The sequence below is a fragment of the Phyllostomus hastatus genome, unplaced genomic scaffold (assembly GCF_019186645.2).
Source record: "Phyllostomus hastatus isolate PE091 unplaced genomic scaffold, TTU_PhHast_1.1 phas_contig_86, whole genome shotgun sequence".
NCBI classification, from domain to species: domain Eukaryota; kingdom Metazoa; phylum Chordata; class Mammalia; order Chiroptera; family Phyllostomidae; genus Phyllostomus; species Phyllostomus hastatus.
The window spans coordinates 28,530,359-28,550,341 of NW_025333977.1; the positions used below are offsets into that span (position 1 = coordinate 28,530,359).

The following is a 19,983-nucleotide window of genomic DNA, read 5'->3' on the forward strand; positions in this document are numbered from 1 at the left end:
GAAAGAAATATTCTAAGTCATGAAAGACAAGGACCTACATCCCAGATTGCTCTATCCAGCAAAGCTTTCATTTAGCATGGAAGGGCAGATAAAGTGCTTTTCAGATAAGGTCAAGTTAAAGGAGTTTATCATCACCAAGCCCTTATTTTATGAAATGCTAAAGGGACTTATCTAGGAAAAGAAGATAAAAAAAATGTATAGTAAAAGGACAGCAAACTCACAATTATTAACAACCACACCTTAAGCAAAACCAAAGGAAACTAAGCAAACAACTAGAACAGGAACAGAACCACAGAAATGGAGATCACACGGAGGGTTAGCAACATGGGAGTGGGAGGAGGACAGAGGCGGGGAAAGGTACAGAGAATAAGTAGCATAGATGGTAGGTTGAAAATAGATAGGGGGAGGGTAAGAACAGTATGAGAAATGTAGAAGCTAAAGAACTTATAAGTATGACACAAGGATATGAACTAAAGGGGGGGATGTGGGTGGGAGAGGGTGTACAGGGTAGAGGGGAGTGAAGGGGGAAATGGGACCACTGTAATAGCATAATCAATAAAATATATTTAAAAAAAGAGAAAAGAAGGAGGGAGAGAAGAAGGGGGTGAGAGAAGAAAAAACTCAGGAATTAGAGACAAAGCAGTGAGGAAAATAAACAAATGAAGATTATTAATATCCTGTGATATTACAGAAGTTAGAACATCTATGATACAAGAACAGGATGCTATAAAAAGGAATATTTGGTATGATATATGTTAGTTATTTATTGCTGCATGACAAATTACTCCAAAACTTAGCAACTTACAAGAAATATTTACTATATGACAGTTTCTGTGGGTCAAGAATCTGAGAGTAAGATGGTTCTGCCACAAGGGCTCTCAGGAGATTTCTGTCAAGCTATCAGCTGGGATGCAGTTTTCTGAAGACTTGACAAGGACTGGAGAATCCTCTTTCAGATGACTTATTACACAGCTGTTGGCAGGTGACCTCAGTTTTCACTACATAGAACTATTCATAACACCATTGCATGCTCTTACAACATGGCAACTAGCTACCCCTAGAGTAAATAATCTAGGGAAAGATAAATAAAAACCCCACAGTGTCATTTATGACCTGGTATCCAAAATGTACATACTATCACTTGCATTTTTAAAAAAAATTCATTGTAAGCAAGTCACTAAATCCAGCCTATAATCAGGGAGAGGGTTGTTAACAATATACATTTTGATGGGAGCATCAGAGAATTCATAGACATACTTTAAACCACCACATAAGAAAATAGCTGCAGAAACTATATACATGATCAAAGTATGACCATCAAAATAAAAATTCAATCAGAGCACTAAAAGGTAAAATTAAGAAAAGTTAACAAAAAGTCAAAGATAATTACTATATGATGAATAATAAGAAAAATAGAGCTTTAAATACAGAAGTTCAAATTCCCAGCTAAATGAAATTCCAGGAAAAGAAAACAGAAAAAGGGAAATAATTAAAGGAAAATTTTCCCAGAATCAAAGGACATAAATCACCAACTTTATAAAAGTGTTCCTCTACTGCCGAGTATAACATATGAAAAACAATCCAAACCAAAGCATAATAACACTGGAAAAAAAGAGGAGATTCTATAATCTTCCAAAATGAAAATTATTTCTTTAAGTTTCCAAAAACCGCCCATCTGGTATTCAAAGTTAATATATTTGCAAGGGTAAAGGGTTAAATTTTTTTTAATGTCTTTTAAGTTCCCCAGGTGTTTTTAAAGATTAGTCAAATTTGGAAACCTTTGGTAAAAAGATAAGAGAGTGAGATAAACATCTTTATATTTAAGTATCACCTTTCTTTAAAATCATGGGACATATTTTCTAAATATTCTGCTATAAATAAATCTGCACTTTCCCCCCATGGGTGGCAAAATTATCCTCATTTTATAGACTCATGGTGATGAAAGGCAAAAAGAATTTTTAAAGCACATGTGACATTTCTGTAACATTTATATGCAAAGAATAGTAGTAACCTGCTCTCTAACACCACTAAAGAAAGAATAAAAGGAAATGACTTAAACTACAACAAAATAGCCTCAGGGTAAGGAAGTTTCCTGACATTGATTTTGTTACACACTAACATGGATGTCTAGGGATGCTAGGAATCTTGCAGTTTTTAGAAAATGTTTCATGTCTGTCCAAGTTTAGAGGACAAGCCTGAAAGAAAGAAGATGGTTAGGAAGACTTTCATTTTGTAAGTTCTTCTTCAGCTACTGCTAAGTGCCTGGCAGTGTTTTAAGATAGCATTTTCAAATGTATTTGATGATGGAATACTTCTCAAATGAAAGTGTGTAAATAGATCTCCAACAAGAGGAACTACTAACACATAATGTTTATTTGCATAAAAAAAGAAAAAAATTCCAGATTAGTTGCTGCAAGAAAATAAAAAATAATATTATCAAGGTAAGTAAACCAGCTTTGATCTCATATTTTGCTATATGATAACAAACTTTAAAATATGATACAAAAATTAAAATGTACACACTCATATAAAAAAATCAATTCTCCTTTTTCAGAACACACAAGTGTTCATTGAAGTTATCTGATACTAGATAAATATAAAAATATTTTATATAATCAATTAGAAAAATGCAGTAGAGGGTTGAAATAGGAGTCTATTCCCTAGACCAACAAAATGATGAAATACCTATCAATAAGATTGCAGAAAACATACAAGCTCTATATCAAGAATCTGGTAGTAATTAACTGAACTATATCAAAGAATATTTGAATAAATTAAGAATTTCAGGAATGGAAATGTCAGTATTGTAAAGATATCAGTTTCACACGAATTAGCCCACAGATTTAATACAATTCTAAATAAATTAATATGGCTAGGTGAGTGGATGGATAGGTGAGTGAGAATAACATGGAAAACTGATTATATGTTCATCAAGAAGAATAAGTACATTACAATAAACAGAACCAGATGTCACATTTATCATAGAAATTTAACTCCTCTCCCTCCAAAGTCCCACTGAACAATGACATTAAATATTTTATTGAGAAAGATAAATAAGTTCACAGGGAAGAGGACAACAGAGAACACCAGCTGGCAAATGATATCAACAATAATATCCTTTTTGGAAGATGGAAGAGATATGACAGCAGAAAAGAAGAGGATGCTATAAGATGCCTCCCTAAAGGAACCATGTGGATTTACCTCAGTGAACCCCTGGGAGGTTCAAAATATGGACAAATCAGGTACCCTACTTGTGAGGATAAGAGGCAGGTATAAAAATAGAGAAATTAATCAAAAGTCAGTATACAAAATGACTGAAACAATAGGTTCTCTTCTCAATCCAGCATACTCAAACCAGTAATCTATCTGAACAAAATGAAATCAGAAAGGCTCTATGCTTAGACACAAAATGTACAGCAGAGTGTAGTAGAGAAGTACATCGTATAAACCTACATCCTGAATAGTGAGAAGTCAGGATCCTTCCTACATTCTAGAATTTTTGTGGATCATACACATGTCCCACAAACAGAATACTAGAGGGTCCTAAAAAACAACAACAACACTGAATGGCCTTAGAACAATTACTTACTAATATCTAATACTAATGATATCCTAGCTGCTGAATCACCCTATAGTGAAGCAAGCCACTCAGTGTTTTCAGCAACTTACTCTGAAATATAAATGGATGGTCTGAGTCACCAAACATTTGAGGAGAGTCTCTAACATCTAATGCTGAAATAACAAACAAAAAAGCACTTAGGGGTTTGAAAGGGGGGAAAACCCAGCCCAGATGCAAGAAGATGACAACAAAAAAGAATTCAGAGACTTTTTAATTTTTTAAAATATATTTTATGTTATTACAGTTATCCCATTTTTTTCTCCTCTTTATTCCCCTCCACCCTGCACTTGCCCTCCCACCTGCATCCCCCCTTTAGTTCATGTCCATGGATCATACATATAAGTTCTTTGACTTCTACATTTCCTATACTATTCCTAACCTCCCCATCTATTTTGTGTCTACCATTTATGCTTCTTATTCCCTGTACCTTTTCCCCCTCTCCCACTCCCCCACTGATAACCCTCCATGTGATCTCCATTTCTGTGATTCTGTTCCTGTTTTAGTTGTTAGCTGTTTTTGTTTTAGCTTCAGTTGATAGTTGTGAGTTTGTTGTTATTTTACTGTTCATATTTTTATTTTTATTGTTGTTCAAGTACAGTTGTCTCCATGTACTAGTCATATTTTTGATCATCTTCTTCTTCTTAGATAAGTCCCTTTAACATTTCATATAATAAGGGCTGGGTGATGATGAACTCCTTTAACTTGACCTTATCCAGAAAGCACTTTATCTGCCCTTCCATTCTAATAGGTTTTCTGGATAGAGTAATTTAGGATATAGGTCCTTGACTTCCATGACTTTGAATACTTCTTTCCAGCCCCTTCTTCCCTGTAAAGTTTCTTTAGAGAAATCAGCTGATAGTCTAATGGGAACTCCTTTGTAGGTAACTGTCTCCTTTTCTCTTGCTTTTAAGATTCTCTCCTTCTCTTTAATCTTGGCTAATGTAATTATAAAATGCTTTTGTGTGTGTTTCCTTGCATCCAACTTTCTTTGGGACTCTCTGAACTTCCTGGAAATCTATTTCCTTTGCCAGAATGGGGAAGTTCTTCTTCATTATTTTTTCAAATAAGTTTTCAGTTTCTTGCTCTTCCTTTTCTCCTTCTGACACCCCTGATTTGGTTGTTGGACACTTAAAGTTGTCCTGGAGGTTCCTAAGCCTCTCATCATTTTTTTTTAATTCTTATTTCTTCATTCTGTTCTTGTAGAATGATTATTTCTTCCTTCTGCTCTAAATCATCAATTTGAGTCCCAGCTTCCTTCCCTTAACTGTTGGTTTCCTATATATTTTCCTTTATTTCACTTTTCATAGCCTTCACTTTTTCCTCTATGTTGTGATCATATTCAGCCATCTTGATTACCAGTGTTTTGAACTCTGCGTTTGATGGGTTGGCAATCTCATCATTGCTTAGTTCTGTTTTTTGGAGCTTTCAGCTGCTCTTTCATTTGGGCCATATTTTTTCATCTCGCATCCCTCTTACATTTTAAGATACAGAGCCTTAAGTATTCACCAGGGCAGGGCAACCTTTCACTGTGTATGTGGTGGATGGACCTGAGAGAGAACAATACCACTTGCTAAGCTCTCTGAAGGCTTTCAGTCACTTCCCCAGCTACTCACAAGTAAATTGGGCCTTTCTGGTGCTGATTTCCAGGTGGGTGGGTTTGTGTATGTTCTGTGGGTCTCTCCAAAGAACTCTCCTGTGGGGCTGGGAGTTTCTCCCACCACCACAATTCCAACAGGTTTTAACAGCCAGAGGTTTTGAGGATTTATTTCCCCATGCTGGGACCATGGGTTCCATGTTCTGTCTTGATCTCCAGTTGTTCCTCCCAGTTTATCCACATGCAAATGTGGGCCCACCTGGCTAACCACCAGCTGCCGCCACCTGCCCAGTTCAGAAGCTGTTGCCGTGCCACGCATCCTCTCTTCACCAGCTTCCCATCTCCACCCCTCCTACCATTCTGAATGAATATTTCTTCTTTCTTCAATATATTTTATTGATTATGCTATTACAGTTGTCCTATTTCACCCCTCCGTTCCCCTTCACCCTGCACACCTTCTCCCACCCACATTTCCAAGTTTTAGTTCATGTCCATGTGTCATAAGTTCTTTAGCTTCTACATTTCCCATACAATTCTTGCCCTCCCCCTGTCTATTTTCTACCTGCCATCTATGCTACTTATACTCTGTACCTTTCCCCGCTCTCTCCTCCTCCCACTCCCCTGTTGATACACTTCCATGTGATCTCCATTTCTGTGGTTCTGTTCCTGTTCTAGTTGTTTGCTTAGTTTGTTTTTGTGTCTGTTTTAGGTGTGGTCATTAATAATTGTGAATTTGCTGTCAGTTTACTGTACATGCTTTTTATCTTCTTTTCCCTAGATAAGTCCCTTTAACATTTCATAAAATAGGGGCTTGGTGATGATGAACTCCTTTCACTTGACCTTATCTGAGAAGCACTTTATCTGCCCTTCCATGCTAAATGAAAGCTTTGCTGGATAAAGCAATCTGGGATGTAGGTCCTTGCCTTCCATGACTTGGGATACTTCTTTCCAGCCCCTTCTTGCCTGTAAGGTCTCTTTTGAGAAATGAGCTGACAGTCTGATGGGAACTCCTTTGTAGGTGACTGTCTCCTTATCTCTTGCTGCTTCTAGGATTCTCTCCTTCATTTTCTACCTTGGCTAATGTAATTATGATGTGCTTTGGTGTGTTCCTCCTTGGGTCCAACTTCTTTGGAACTCTCTGGGCTTCCTGGACTTCCTGGAAGTTCATTTCCTTTGCCAGAATGGGGAAGTTCTCCTTTATTATTTGTTCAAGTAAGTTTTCAATTTCTTGCTCTTCCTCTTCTCCTTCTGGTACCCCTATGTGTCGGATGTTGAAACGTTTCAAGATGTCCTGGAGGTTCCTAAGCCTCTCCTCATTGTTTTGAATTCTTATTTCTTCATTCTTTTCTGGTTGGTTGTTTTTTTCTTCCTTCTGGTCCACTCCATTAATGTGAGACTCAGCTTTCATTCCATCCCTATTGGTTCCCTGTGCATTTTTCTTCATTTCACTTATTATAGCCTTCATTTGTTCATCTAATTTGCAACCAAAATCAACCAATTCTGTGAGCATCCTGATCACCAGTGCTTTGAACTATGCATCTGATAGGTTGGCTATCTCTCAGTCGCTTAAAAAATGTGCTTGTGGGGCTTTCAATTCTGTTTGAGCCATCTCCCCCCACCCCCCTTTGGTCTGGTTGCACCTCTTACTTATGAGGGGTGGAGCCTTAGGTGTTCACCAGGGTGGGGGCACCCCAGTCACTGGGTTGTGACTGTTGTATGTGTGGGCGGGGTCCAAGAGGAAACAATGGTGCTTGCTCCGCTCTCCGTGGAACCTTAATCCCTTCCGCTGTTTCCCCCAAGAAAACTGGGCCCCTCTGGTGCCAATTCCCATGTGGGTGGGCTTGTGCACACTGTGGGACCCTCCAAGGACCTCTCCTGAGAGGCTGGGAGTCCCTCCCTGCTCCTCAGTCCCCACAGGTGTCCTCAATCAGTGCCCCAAGGCTCTATTTCCCAGTGCTAGAATCCTGGGTTGAGTGCACTGCCTTGCTTTACAATTGCCACCTCACTGGGTCTGCCAATTGCCACCCCTCAGTCGGGGTCTGCCAGCTGCCACTTGCGCATTCAGGGTCCACTCGCTGCGGTCTTGTGTGCCTCGGATGCCTTACAAGCTTGGTCCCAACATTCTCTGCTCTGCGCCTCCACCCGCACCCAGCTGCCCGACTCTGGCCCTCCTACCAGTCTGGATAAACGCGTCTATTTTCTTGGTTGTCCAACTTCCATTCAGATCAACTTTCTGTCATTTTTGGTTGTTATTCTGTTTCTAAATTCTTATAGTCTGTATCTTAGTTGTGCAAGGAGGCACAATGTGTCTCCATCTTGGCCAGAAGTCCAAATATTTCTTCTTTAACTCCTTGGTTGTCGGACTTCCATACAGTTTGATCTTCTGACAGTTCTGGTTATCTTTTGCTTTTAAATGTGTTGTCCTTCTTTTGGTTGTGTGAGGAGGCAAAGTGTATCTACCTATGCCTCCATCTCAGCCAGAAGTCTAGGATCCAGATATTTTATTATGCCCCTTGGTGGGAAAAGGAAGACTTCACATATATGATACATGATCAAACAGAATATTATTTTTTAAAATAATGATCAAAACAGAAAGTACCTCCAGAAAAGTTAAGATTTAATCATAAAAATTAAAATTCAACAGATCAGATTGCTAAGTTCCAGATAGTATAGCAAAGAAAAGGTTAAAGCAACAGATTATAGTACAGATAATTTTAACACAAACAAAAAGAATGATACAGAAGGTATAATATCTGACTAATAAGAATTCCAAAAAGAGAACAAAAGAATAAAATAATAATTTTTTCCAAGTAAAAGAATTTCTATATTAAAAGAATCTATTGAATACTAAAGAGTATGTACAAATAAAACTATATCAGTACCATCAAATTCTAGAACAGAGAGTCTAGAAAGTTCCAGAGAGAAAACAGATCACTTAAAAGTAAACTAAACAATTAATTCAGATCATTTAAAAATTATGACAATTGAATCAAGTAAGCATCAGAGAATTCTAAAACTAGAAGGTGAAAGTAATTTAAGAACAATTACATATTCACGAATTTTCCAACATATTATTGCTTAATTATAAAAAGAAAATAAAAGGAAAAGTAGTAATTTATAGTAGAGAAATAAAGAGCAAAGTAATGGTTATAAGGATCACTGACTCAGTGATTGAGTGCTGGCCTGTGAACCAAAGGATGCTCAGCAGCATAGAAAAAAAGACAGAAATCATAAAAAAGGACCAGACAGAAAAAGTAATGCAATGAGTGAAATAAATAAAACACTGTAAGGAATAAACAGTAAGTTAGATGAAGCAGAGGATAAAATCAGTAACTTGGAAGACAACGTAGAAAAAAATACCCAAGCAGAGGAGGAAAACCAAAAAAAGAATTTTAAAAAATGAAGTTTAAGGGACCTTTGGGAAGCATGAAGTGTAACAACACTTGTATCATAGAAATACCATTAGGAGAAGACAGATAGCAAGGGATTGAGAACATATTTGAAGGAAAAAATGACTGAAAACATCTCTAACCTGCTGAAGAAAAAATACACACAAGCTCAGGAAGTACAGAGAGTCCCAAACAAGATGGACCCAAAGAGGCCCACACCAAGACACATCATAACTAAAATGGTAAAGCTTAAAGACAAAGATAGAATCTTAAGAGCTGCAAGAAACAAGCAGTTAGTTACCTACAAGGCAGCTCCCAATAAACTATGATCTGATTTCTAAACAAAAACATTTTAGGCCAGAAGGGATTGCCATGAAATTCTTCAAAGTGATGAAAAAAAAGCAAGGACCTACAACCAAGGCTACTTTACCCAGAAAGGCTATCACTTAAAATAGAGAGAAAAATAGACTTTACCAGACAAGGAAAAGCTAAAGCACTTGTTACCACCAAACCAGCATTCCAACAAATGTTAAAGGGCTTTCTTGGAGGAGGAGGAGGAGGAGGAGGGTAACAAAAGGAGAAGGAGAAACAGAAGAAGGTAAGGAAAACGGAGGAAAAGAAGAAGAGAACAGAGGGACATAGTTAAGAAATAAAATGATAATTTTATTTATATGGGCACACACACACACACACACATACATACCTATACATATCAATAGTCACTTCAAATGTGAATGGTTTAAATGCTCCAATCAAGAGCTGAATGGATAAGAAAACAAGACCCATACATATGCTATCTTCAAGAGACCCACCTCACGATGAAAGATACACACAGACTAAGAATAAATGTGTGAAAAAAGATACCTCATGCAAATGGGAATGGGGAAAAAAGCTAAGGTAGCAATACTTCTATCTGACAAAATAGATTTTAAAACCAAGTTTACAGCAAAAGACAAAGAAGGACACTACATAATGATAAAGAGAGAAATCCAACAAGAGGATATGACCCTAATAAACCTTCATGTACCCAACATAGGACCACCTAAACATGTAAAGCAAATCTTCTTTAAAAATATATTTTATTGATTTTGCTATTACAATTGTCCCATTTTCACCCCTTCACTCCCCTCCACCCTGCCCACCCTCTCCCACCCACAATCCCCCACTTTAGCTCATGACCATGGGTCATACATATAAGTGCTTTAGCTTCTACATTTCCCATACTATTCTTGCCCTTCCCCTGTCTATTTTCTACCTACCATCTGTGCTACTTATTTTCCTATCTTTTCCCCCCCTCTCCTCCTCCCACTCCCCGTTGATACACCTCCATGTGATCTCCATTTCTGTGGTTCTGTTCCTGTTCTAGTTGTTTGCTTAGTTTGTTTTTGTGTCTGTTTTAGGTGTGGTTGTTAATAATTGTGAGTTTGCTGTCATTTTACTGTACATGCTTTTTATCTTCTTTTTCTTAGATAAGTCCCTTTAACATTTCATAAAATAGGGGCTTGGTGATGATGAACTCCTTTCACTTGACCTTATCTGAGAAGCACTTTATCTGCCCTTCCATGCTAAATGAAAGCTTTGCTGGATAGAGCACTCTTGGATGAGGGCAAAGACCTTCCATGAGCTGGAATACTTCTTTTCAGCCCCTTCTTGCCTGTAAGGTCTCTTTTTGAGAAATGAGCTGACAGTCTGATGGGAACTCCTTTGTAGCTAACTGTCTCCTTATCTCTTGCTGCTTCTAGGATTCTCTCTTTAATTTTAATATTGGGGAACATAATGCTGATGTGCCTTGGTGTGTTCCTCCTTGGGTCCAACTTCTTTGGGACTCTCTGAGCTTCCTGGACTTCCTGGAAGTCCATTTCCTTTGCCAGAATGGGGAAGTTCTCCTTTATTATTTGTTCAAATAAGTTTTCCATTTCTTGGTCTTCCTCTTCCCCCTCTGGTACCCCTATAATTTGGATGTTGGAACATTTAAAGATGTCCTGGAGGTTCCTAAGCTTCTCCTCATTTTTTTCAATTCTTGTTTCTTCCTTCCTTCTGGTTCATTCCATTGATCTGAGTCCCAGTTTCTTTCCCATCACTATTGGTTCCCTGTACATTTTCCTTTATTTCACTTAGCGTAGCCTTCATTTGTTCATCTAATTTGCAACCAAATTCAACCAATTCCCTGAGCATCCTGATTACCAGTGTTTTGAACTGTTCATCTGTAGGCTGGCTATCTCTTCATTGCTTAGTTGTGTTTGTTCTGAAGCTCTGATCTGTTCTTTTGCTTGGGCCAATTTTTTTTGTCTTGTTGTGCTTGTTATGTATGAAGGGCAGAGCCTTAGGTGTTCACCAGGGTGGGGCAACCCAGCTGCTGGGTTGTAATGCTGTATGTGAGGCAGGGGTTCGAGAGAGAGCAATGGTGCTTGCTCCACTCTCTGCTGGATTTCAGTCACTTCCCCTGCTTCCCACAAGCAAATTGGGCCCTTCTGGTGCTGATTCCCATGTGGGTGGGCTTGTGTATGTTCTAGGACCCTGTGGTTCTCTCCAATGAACTCTCATGTGAGGCTGGGAGTATCTCCCAGCACCTCAACCCCCACAGGTGTTTTCAGTCAGTGTTTTGAGGTTTTATTTCCTGCACTGGGACCCTGGATTGCGAGGTCTGTCTCCCTCTCCAGTTGTTCCTGGTTTATCTGTTTTTGAATGTGGGATCACCTGGTCTGCCAGTCGCCTTGCACACTGCTCCCCTCCACAATCTTCTGCCTTTCTGGCTCTGTCCACCACCGTCTTGTGTGCCACGGGGTCCGCCAACAGCAGCTTTGCCTTGAGTTCGCTCTACCCAGCTGCCCACCTCTGCCCCTCCTACCTGTCTGGATGAATGTTTCTTTTTTAACTCCTTGGTCATCAGACTTCCATACAGTTCAATTTTCTACCAGTACTGGTTGTTTTTTTGTTTCCAAATTTTTGTTGTCCTTCTTTTGGTTGTGTGAGGAAGCAGTGTGTCTACCTATGCCTCTCTCTTGGCCAGAAGTCCCATATGCATTTCTCTATTGAAATCTTTTTAAATCTCTAAACCAACTCACAAACTCTTGTCTACAAAAGTAGCCAAGGTTAAGTTCTCCCATGGGTTGTATTTTTATTTCATTGACAGTTTCCTTTGCTGGGCAAAAACTTTTACATAGTCCTATTTGTTTATTTCTTTTTTTTGTATCCATTGCCTAAGGAGATAGCTAAAATAATGCTATGAGGAATGTCTGAGATTATACTGCCTGTATCTTCTTTTAGATTTTTATGGTTTAGCATCTAATATTTAAGTCTTTAATACATTTTGAATTTATTCTTGTATGTAGTGTAAGGAGGTTGTCTAGTTTCATTTTTCTGCACATATCTGTCCAGTTTTCCCAACACCATTTAATGAACAAACTATCTTTTGCCCATTGTGTATGCTTGCTTCCTCTGTCAAATATGAATTGACTATAAAGGCATGGGGTTATTTCTGGACTATCTATTCTGTTCCATTGATTTATGTGTTCATTTTAATGCCAATACAACGCTGTTTTGATTACGCTGGCCTTGTAGGGTAGTCTGATATTAGGCAGTGTGATTCCTCCAACTTTGTTCTTCTTAAGATTGCTGTTGCTACAAGGAGCCTTTGGTGGTTCCATATAAATTTTTGAAATATTTGTTCTAGTTCTGTGATATATGTTATTGGTATCCTGATAGGAATTGAATGGAGTCTATAGATTGCTTTGGGTAGTGTGAACATTTTAATGATGTTAATCCTTTCTATCCGTGAACATGGTATATGCTTCCCTTTATTTGTATCTTTTTAAATTGCTTTGTTCAATATTTTATAATTTTTCAAGTACAGGTCTTTACATTCTTGGTTAAATTTATTCCTAGGTATTTTATTCTTTTTGAAACAACTGTGAATAGGATTATTTTCTTAACTTCCATTTCTGATAGTTTATTATTGGCATATAAAAATGCAGCTGTTTTCTGAATTTTAATTTTGTATCCTGCTATTTTACTAAATTCATTTATCAGTTCTAGTAGTTCCTTGGAGGAATCTTCAGGGTTCTCTAAAAATAGTATCATGTCACCTGCAAATAAAGGCAGTTTTATTGCTTCCTTTCCAATTTGGATACCTTTTATTTCTTCTTCCTGTCTGATTGCTGTGGCTAGGATATCCAGTACTGCGTTGAATAAGAGAGGTGTAAGTGGACATCCCTGTCTTGTTCCCAATCTTAAGGGGGATGCTTGTACTTTTTCCCATTGCATATACACTGGCAGTGGGTTTTCATATAGTGCCTTTATTATGTTGAGGCAAGTTCTGTCTATTCCCACATTGCTGAGGGTTTTTATCATAAATGGGTTCTGGATTCCATCAAATGCTTTTTCTGCAACTATTCATATGATCATGTGGTTTTTATCCTTCATTGTGTTAATGTGGTGTATCATGTTTATTGATTTGCAAATGTTGCACCAACTTGCATCCCTGGAATAAATCCCACTTGATCATGGTGTACGCTCTTTTTGATGTATTGCTGTATTTGGTTTGCTAATAGTTTGTTGAAGATTTTAGCATCAATGTTCATCAGTGATATTGGCCTATAATTTTCTTTCGTTATAGTGACTTTATGTGGTTTTGGAATTAAGAAATGCTGGCCTCTTAAAATGAGCCTGGGAATCTTCTCTGCTCTTGAACTTTTTGGAATAGTTTGAGAAGGAAAGGTGTTCACTCTCTTGGAATGTTTGGTAAAATTCACTTGTAAAGCCATCTAGTCCAGGGCTTATGTTTCTTGGGAGCTTTTTGATTGCTGCTTCAATTTCAGTAGTTGTAATCTGTCTTTAATCTCACTTTAAAGATTTCAGATTCTCTGATTCTTCCTGATTTAGTTTAGGGAGATTGTATGTTTCTAGGATTTTACCCAATTTGTTCAGGTTGTCCAATTTGTTGGCATATAGTTGTTCATATTTTCTTACAATCCTTTGTGTTTTTTGGTGTCAGTTATTTGTCTCTTTCATTCCTGATTTTATTTGGGTACTCTCTCTTTTTTTCTTAATGAGACTGATTAAAGATTTGTCAATCTTGTTTATCTTTTAAAGAACCAGCTCTTGGATTCATTGATCTTTTGCATTACTTTTTAGACTCCATTTTGTTTATATCTGCTCTTATCTTTATTATTTTCTTCCTTCTACAAATTTGAACTTTGTTGTTCTTTTTCAGGTTCCTTTAAGGGTAAAGTTGGATTGTTTATTTGAGCTTTTCTTGTTTCTTTAAATAGGCTTGTAATACTATGAATTTTTCTCACAAGGCTGCTTTCCTGTGTCCCACAGATTTTGAGTTGCTGTGTTCTCATTGTCCTATGTTTGGAGGTATCTTTTGATTTTTTTTAACTCCTTGTTAACCCAGTCATTGTATAGTAACATGTTATTTAGCTTCATGTCTTTGTGTATTTTTCAGTCTTCTTCTTGTGTTGATTTCTTATTTCATAGCATTATGTTCAGAAAAGATGCTTGATATGATCTCAGTCATCTTAAATTTATCGAGGCTTGTTTTGTATCCTACCATGTGGTCTATTCTAGAAAATGTTCCATGTGCACTTGAAAAGTATGTATATTCTGCTGCTATGGGATGACATGCTTTGAAGATATCAATTAAATCCATTTGATCCAGTGTGTCTTTTAAGGCCACTGTCTCCTCGTTCATTTTCTATCTGGAAGATGTATCTATTTAAGTCAATAGGGGGTTAAAATCCCCAACTATGACTGTATTTCTGTTAATCTCTCCTTTTAGTCCATCAAGATTTGCTTTACATCAGACTTCTGGCCAAGATGGAGGCATAGATAGACACACTGTGCCTCCTTGCACAACCAAAAGAAAGACAACAACAATTTAAAAACAAAAAACAACCAGAACGGATAGAAAATTAAACTGTATGAACGTTCAACAACCAAGGAGTTAAAGAAAACATTCTTCCAGACTGGCAAGAGTGGGGGAGTCAGGCAGCTTGTGGCAAAGAGGTGGCTGGCGGACTAGGGCATGCAAGGTGGTGGCTGGTGGATGCAGGAGGCAGTGGATTATGGAGGGAAGCAGTGTGGAAGGCTGCAACAGGCCGTCAAGGCAGGAGCTGGCAGACCAGGTGATCCCACATTCTAAAACAGATAAACCAGGAACAACTGGAGAGGGAGACAGACCTCGCAATCCAGGGTCCCAGTGCAGGGAAATAAAACCTCAAAACACCGACTGAAAACACCTGTGGGGGTTGAGGTGCTGGGAGATACTCCCAGCCTCACATGAGAGTTCATTGGAGAGAACCACAGGGTCCTAGAACATACACAAGCCCACCCACATGGGAATCAGCACCAGAAGGGCCCAATTTGCTTGTGGGAAGCAGGGGAAGTGACTGAAATGCAGCAGAGAGTGGAGCAAGCACCATTGCTCTCTCTCGAACCCCTGCCTCACATACAGCATTACAACCCAGCAGCTGGGTTGCCCCACCCTGGTGAACACCTAAGGCTCTGCCCCTCATACATAACAAGCACAACAAGACAAAAAAAATTGGCCCAAGCAAAAGAACAGATCAGAGCTTCAGAACAAACACAACTAAGCAATGAAGAGATAGCCAGCCTACAGATGAACAGTTCAAAACACTGGTAATCAGGATGCTCAGGGAATTGGTTGAATTTGGTTGCAAATTAGATGAACAAATGAAGGCTACGCTAAGTGAAATAAAGGAAAATGTACAGGGAACCAATAGTGATGGGAAAGAAACTGGGACTCAGATCAATGGAATGAACCAGAAGGAAGGAAGAAACAAGAATTGAAAAAAAATGAGGAGAAGCTTAGGAACCTCCAGGACATCTTTAAATGTTCCAACATCCAAATTATAGGGGTACCAGAGGGGGAAGAGGAAGACCAAGAAATGGAAAACTTATTTGAACAAATAATAAAGGAGAACTTCCCCATTCTGGCAAAGGAAATGGACTTCCAGGAAGTCCAGGAAGCTCAGAGAGTCCCCAAAGAAGTTGGACCCAAGGAGGAACACACCAAGGCACATCAGCATTATGTTCCCCAATATTAAAATTAAAGAGAGAATCCTAGAAGCAGCAAGAGATAAGGAGACAGTTAGCTACAAAGGAGTTCCCATCAGACTGTCAGCTCATTTCTCAAAAAGAGACCTTACAGGCAAGAAGGGGCTGAAAAGAAGTATTCCAGCTCATGGAAGGTCTTTGCCCTCATCCAAGAGTGCTCTATCCAGCAAAGCTTTCATTTAGCATGGAAGGGCAGATAAAGTGCTTCTCAGATAAGGTCAAGTGAAAGGAGTTCATCATCACCAAGCCCCTATTTTATGAAATGTTAAAGGGACTTATCTAAGAAAAAAGAAGATAAAAAAGCATGTACAGTAAAATGACAGCAAACTCACAATTATTAACAACCACACCTAAAACAGACACAAAAAACAAACTAAGCAAACAACTAGAACAGGAACAGAACCACAGAAATGGAGATCACATGGAGGTGTATCAACGGGGGAGTGGGAGGAGGAGAGGGGGGAAAAGATAGGAAAATAAGTAGCACAGATGGTAGGTAGAAAATAGACAGGGGAAGGGCAAGAATAGTATGGGAAATGTAGAAGCTAAAGCACTTATATGTATGACCCATGGTCATGAGCTAAAGTGGGGGATTGTGGGTGGGAGAGGGTGGGCAGGGTGGAGGGGAGTGAAGGGGTGAAAATGGGACAATTGTAATAGCAAAATCAATAAACTGTATTAAAAATATACAACCCATGGAATGGGAGAATATATTTATCAATACATCTGATAAGGGGTTAATAACCAAAATTTATAAAGAACTTATGAAACTTAACATCAGAACAACAAATAATCCAATTTAAAAAATGGGTAAAGAACCCAAATAGACACATCTCCAAATAGGATATACAGAAGGCCCATAGGCATATGAAAAGGTGCTCAATGCCACTAATCATCAGAGAAATGCATATTACAACCGCAATGAAATATCACCTCACACCTGTCATAATGGCTATTATCAATAAATCCACAAACAACAAATGCTGATGAGGATATGGAAAGAGGGAAACACTTTGCCCTGTTATTGGGAGTGAAGCTTGGTGCAGTCACTATGGAAAGCAATGTGGAGATACCTCAAAAAATTAAAGAAGGAACTGCCTTATGACCCAGCAATCCCACTTCTGGGAATTTATCCAAAGATACCCAAAACATTAATTTGAAAGAATATAAGCACCTTTATGTTCATTGCAGTGTTATTTATAATTGCCAAGATACAGAAGCAGCCCAAGTGTCTACCAGTAGGTGAGTATATAAAGCAACTATGGTACATTTACACAATGGAATACTACTTGGGCCATTAAAAAGAAAATTTTACCCTTTGTGACAGCATGGATGGGCCTGGAGAACATTTTGCTAAGTGAAATAAGCCATTCAGAGGAGAAAAGGACCATATGTATTACCACATATGTAGTACCACATATTTCATTCATATGTGGAATCTAATGAACAAACCCAACTAACAAGCAAAACAGTGACAGACTCAGAGAGCAGGCTGACATCTCTGCAGGGAGAGATTTGCGGGGGTGGAGTGATTGAGGGAAAAAGAACTCATGGACATAGACAACAGTGTGGTGATTGGGGGGTGGATATAGGGTGGGTGGAAGTAGAAAGAGGATATGGGGGAGATAAATAGTAACAGATAAAAATACAGCAAAAATGAACTATTAAAAAATAAAATAAAATTCATAGGGAAAATGATTTAACTCCACTCCCCAGAAATCTATGCAGTTTTCTATTGCTGCACAGCAAATGCCATAATCTCAGTTACCCATTTATAATCTCAGTTTATGTGGGTTAGAAGCCTGGGCACAGAGCTGGATTCTTTGCTCATGTTCTTATAGGGCTGCAATCAAGGTATCAGCTAAATGTGCACTCAACCCTCTTTCAGACTCACTTGGGCTATTGGCAGAAATCAGTTCCTAGAAGTTGTATGACAGAAGTCCTTGTTTTCTTGCCACCTATCAACCTAGGACTGCTGTGATTTCCTAATGGCTTTCCCTCAGGCCCTTGCCATATGGCCCCCTCCTCTAACAACACAGCAGTTTGCTTCACCTTCAGGGCCAGCAGGGGAACATCTCTCAGATGCTTTACCTTCCCTTGAAGGACTCACCTAGACTCAACCAGGATAATGTAACTAAAAGCCAACTGATCGGTAACTTATTCCTGGGAATAATATTTCATTGTATGTACTGGTACCACACACACTCAACAGAAGATTATGCAAGTTGTGTACATCATGGAGAGGAAATCTTTAGGGCCATCTTAGAATTTGGCCTAACCTTCATTTCAAGTGTGCAGCAATCTGGTTCTCAACTTTAGAATTTCCGGGTGAACTTAAATCCTATCAGAATTCTCTTTGAGTGGGTCTGAGACAGAGCTTCAGAAGGTACTTGGATTTTTTTTCTGCCATATAATTCTAATATGCAGCTAGTGTTGAAAACCACTGGAATAGAACCAATTTTTCATATATTTAAAATCTCAGACAACCTATTTCCCCTTCACCCTTTTTCAGGAAGCTACTAGAGACATACTCCTCTGAAATGAGGAAGTAATCAAGAAAGGGGAAAGCACAGGATCTAGGAAACAAGGACACTAGAATAGAAAATAGCAAAGGGCAGTCTCAATTGGTAGGCAGTAGGAGCCTGAAAAGTAACCAGTCCAGACTGGAACAGGAGGATGAAGGGCTCTAAGATATGGTTTCAGAGAAAAAAAATAAGTAGAATTAAAAGGTTATTTGATATATTTGATCAGATATAGTGGAGTAAGACAACGAGTATTATGCATAAAACAAATTGATATGCAATTAGAAAAAAGAATAGGAACATATAAAAATTATATATATGATAAATGATGCAACTATTTTCTTCAAGGAAAAGTCAAGCTTTTCAGGACAGAAGAGCACGCACTATTTGGCTATGCAGTTAACAATATTAATAGAGTCATAATGTAAATATTGATCCTTAACTCAAAATTATAATTATACTGAGGGTATAGGATGAAGGAAAGCAAGGATATATATGTCTACGTAAGAGTTAAATAAAAAAATGATAAAGTAGTGCTATAATACTAATTCCTAAAATAACAAGTGAGTTTAATGTGTTTGGCTCCAAAAATAAGATGCAAGAAATAAGAAAGTACTATTTTTTAATATAATCTTTTTAGTATTAGATTCTAGCTATGTGCATGTGACACTGTGTTAAAAGTTAAAGAAGGTGCTCACTTTGGCAGCATATATACTGAAATTGGAACATACAGACAAGATTAGCTTGGCCTCTGTGCAAGGATGACATGCAGATTCATGAAGCGCTCCATGTTTTTTTTTAAGAAAGAGTAAGATCAAAAAGGAACTTGCATTTCTTTGATATAAAGCAATAGATTTCACTCAAGCATAACAGACTGTTATATATAATATGGGGGAGAATTAAAGATATTGTTCCCTGGAATATATTGTCAGCTTGACTCATATAAATGCTTATAAAAATTCCCCACAGGTTTGGATGTTTCTTCTGTTGACATTTACTCAGCATAGTCAGCACAATTCCAAAGAAACCCACCCAAAACCACCCTGTGAACTTGCACCCAGTGCTAGGTAAACGCAAGGCCCTACCAGCTCACTACTTCGTATCAGGTGAACTGGGGTGAGGTTTTTTTTTCTGGTATTTGGGACCTCCTTGCTTTAAGTAGCCATACAGGACTTTATTTGAGCTGTTCTTAGAAAGTCCTTGGGGTGAGTAAGGGTTGGATAACCCAGGAAAAGGAAAAAGAGAAGAAAAAAATGGGTTGCGTTTAATTTTGGCTTTTTAATTGGATTACTTATTGAGAGTCCAAACAATACCTTTGCTGGTTAAATGAGAGATTGAACTTTTTTAGCTCTGAAAGAGAAAGGACACTTGCTTCCCCAACCCAAACAGCCCATGGGGCGACAGCAGTTGTTCAAATCCCCAAATCCAGAGTGTCAGAGATGGGTGCCAGGAGTCATCCTGTAGGTAGCACAGCTGATACTGGAGAAGCCAGTGGTGGGAAACCCAGGGAGAAGGGTAGAGCATCCCAGAATAGGTTTACCTTCAGAGAGGGGCCTGAGAGAGGGTTCTGGGCCTTAGAAAGCATGAGTTCAGGCGGAGCCCAGTAAGCTCTCATTGGCCCCTGCTCAAGTATTCTTAGGTGACTAAAAATCTTGTGGGGTTACCTGAGAAAAATTTCCGCTAGGGTATAAAGCAGTTCTATAAGGATATTCACTGTATTGGGTCACCTAGAGATATGGGCATAAGGGCTGGTTTTCCGTAGAAGTTTGCTGTGTCCCT

At 38.5% G+C, this 19,983-nt stretch overlaps 1 non-coding gene across 1 annotated transcript; it reads left to right on the forward strand.

Moving 5' to 3' along the window:
• The first annotated feature begins 18,894 nt into the window (after positions 1-18,894).
• LOC123827574 lies at positions 18,895-19,000 on the forward strand. Its single transcript, XR_006787238.1, has one exon. It is a non-coding gene; the product is annotated as a U6 spliceosomal RNA (small nuclear RNA).
• Positions 19,001-19,983: the final 983 nt, after the last annotated feature.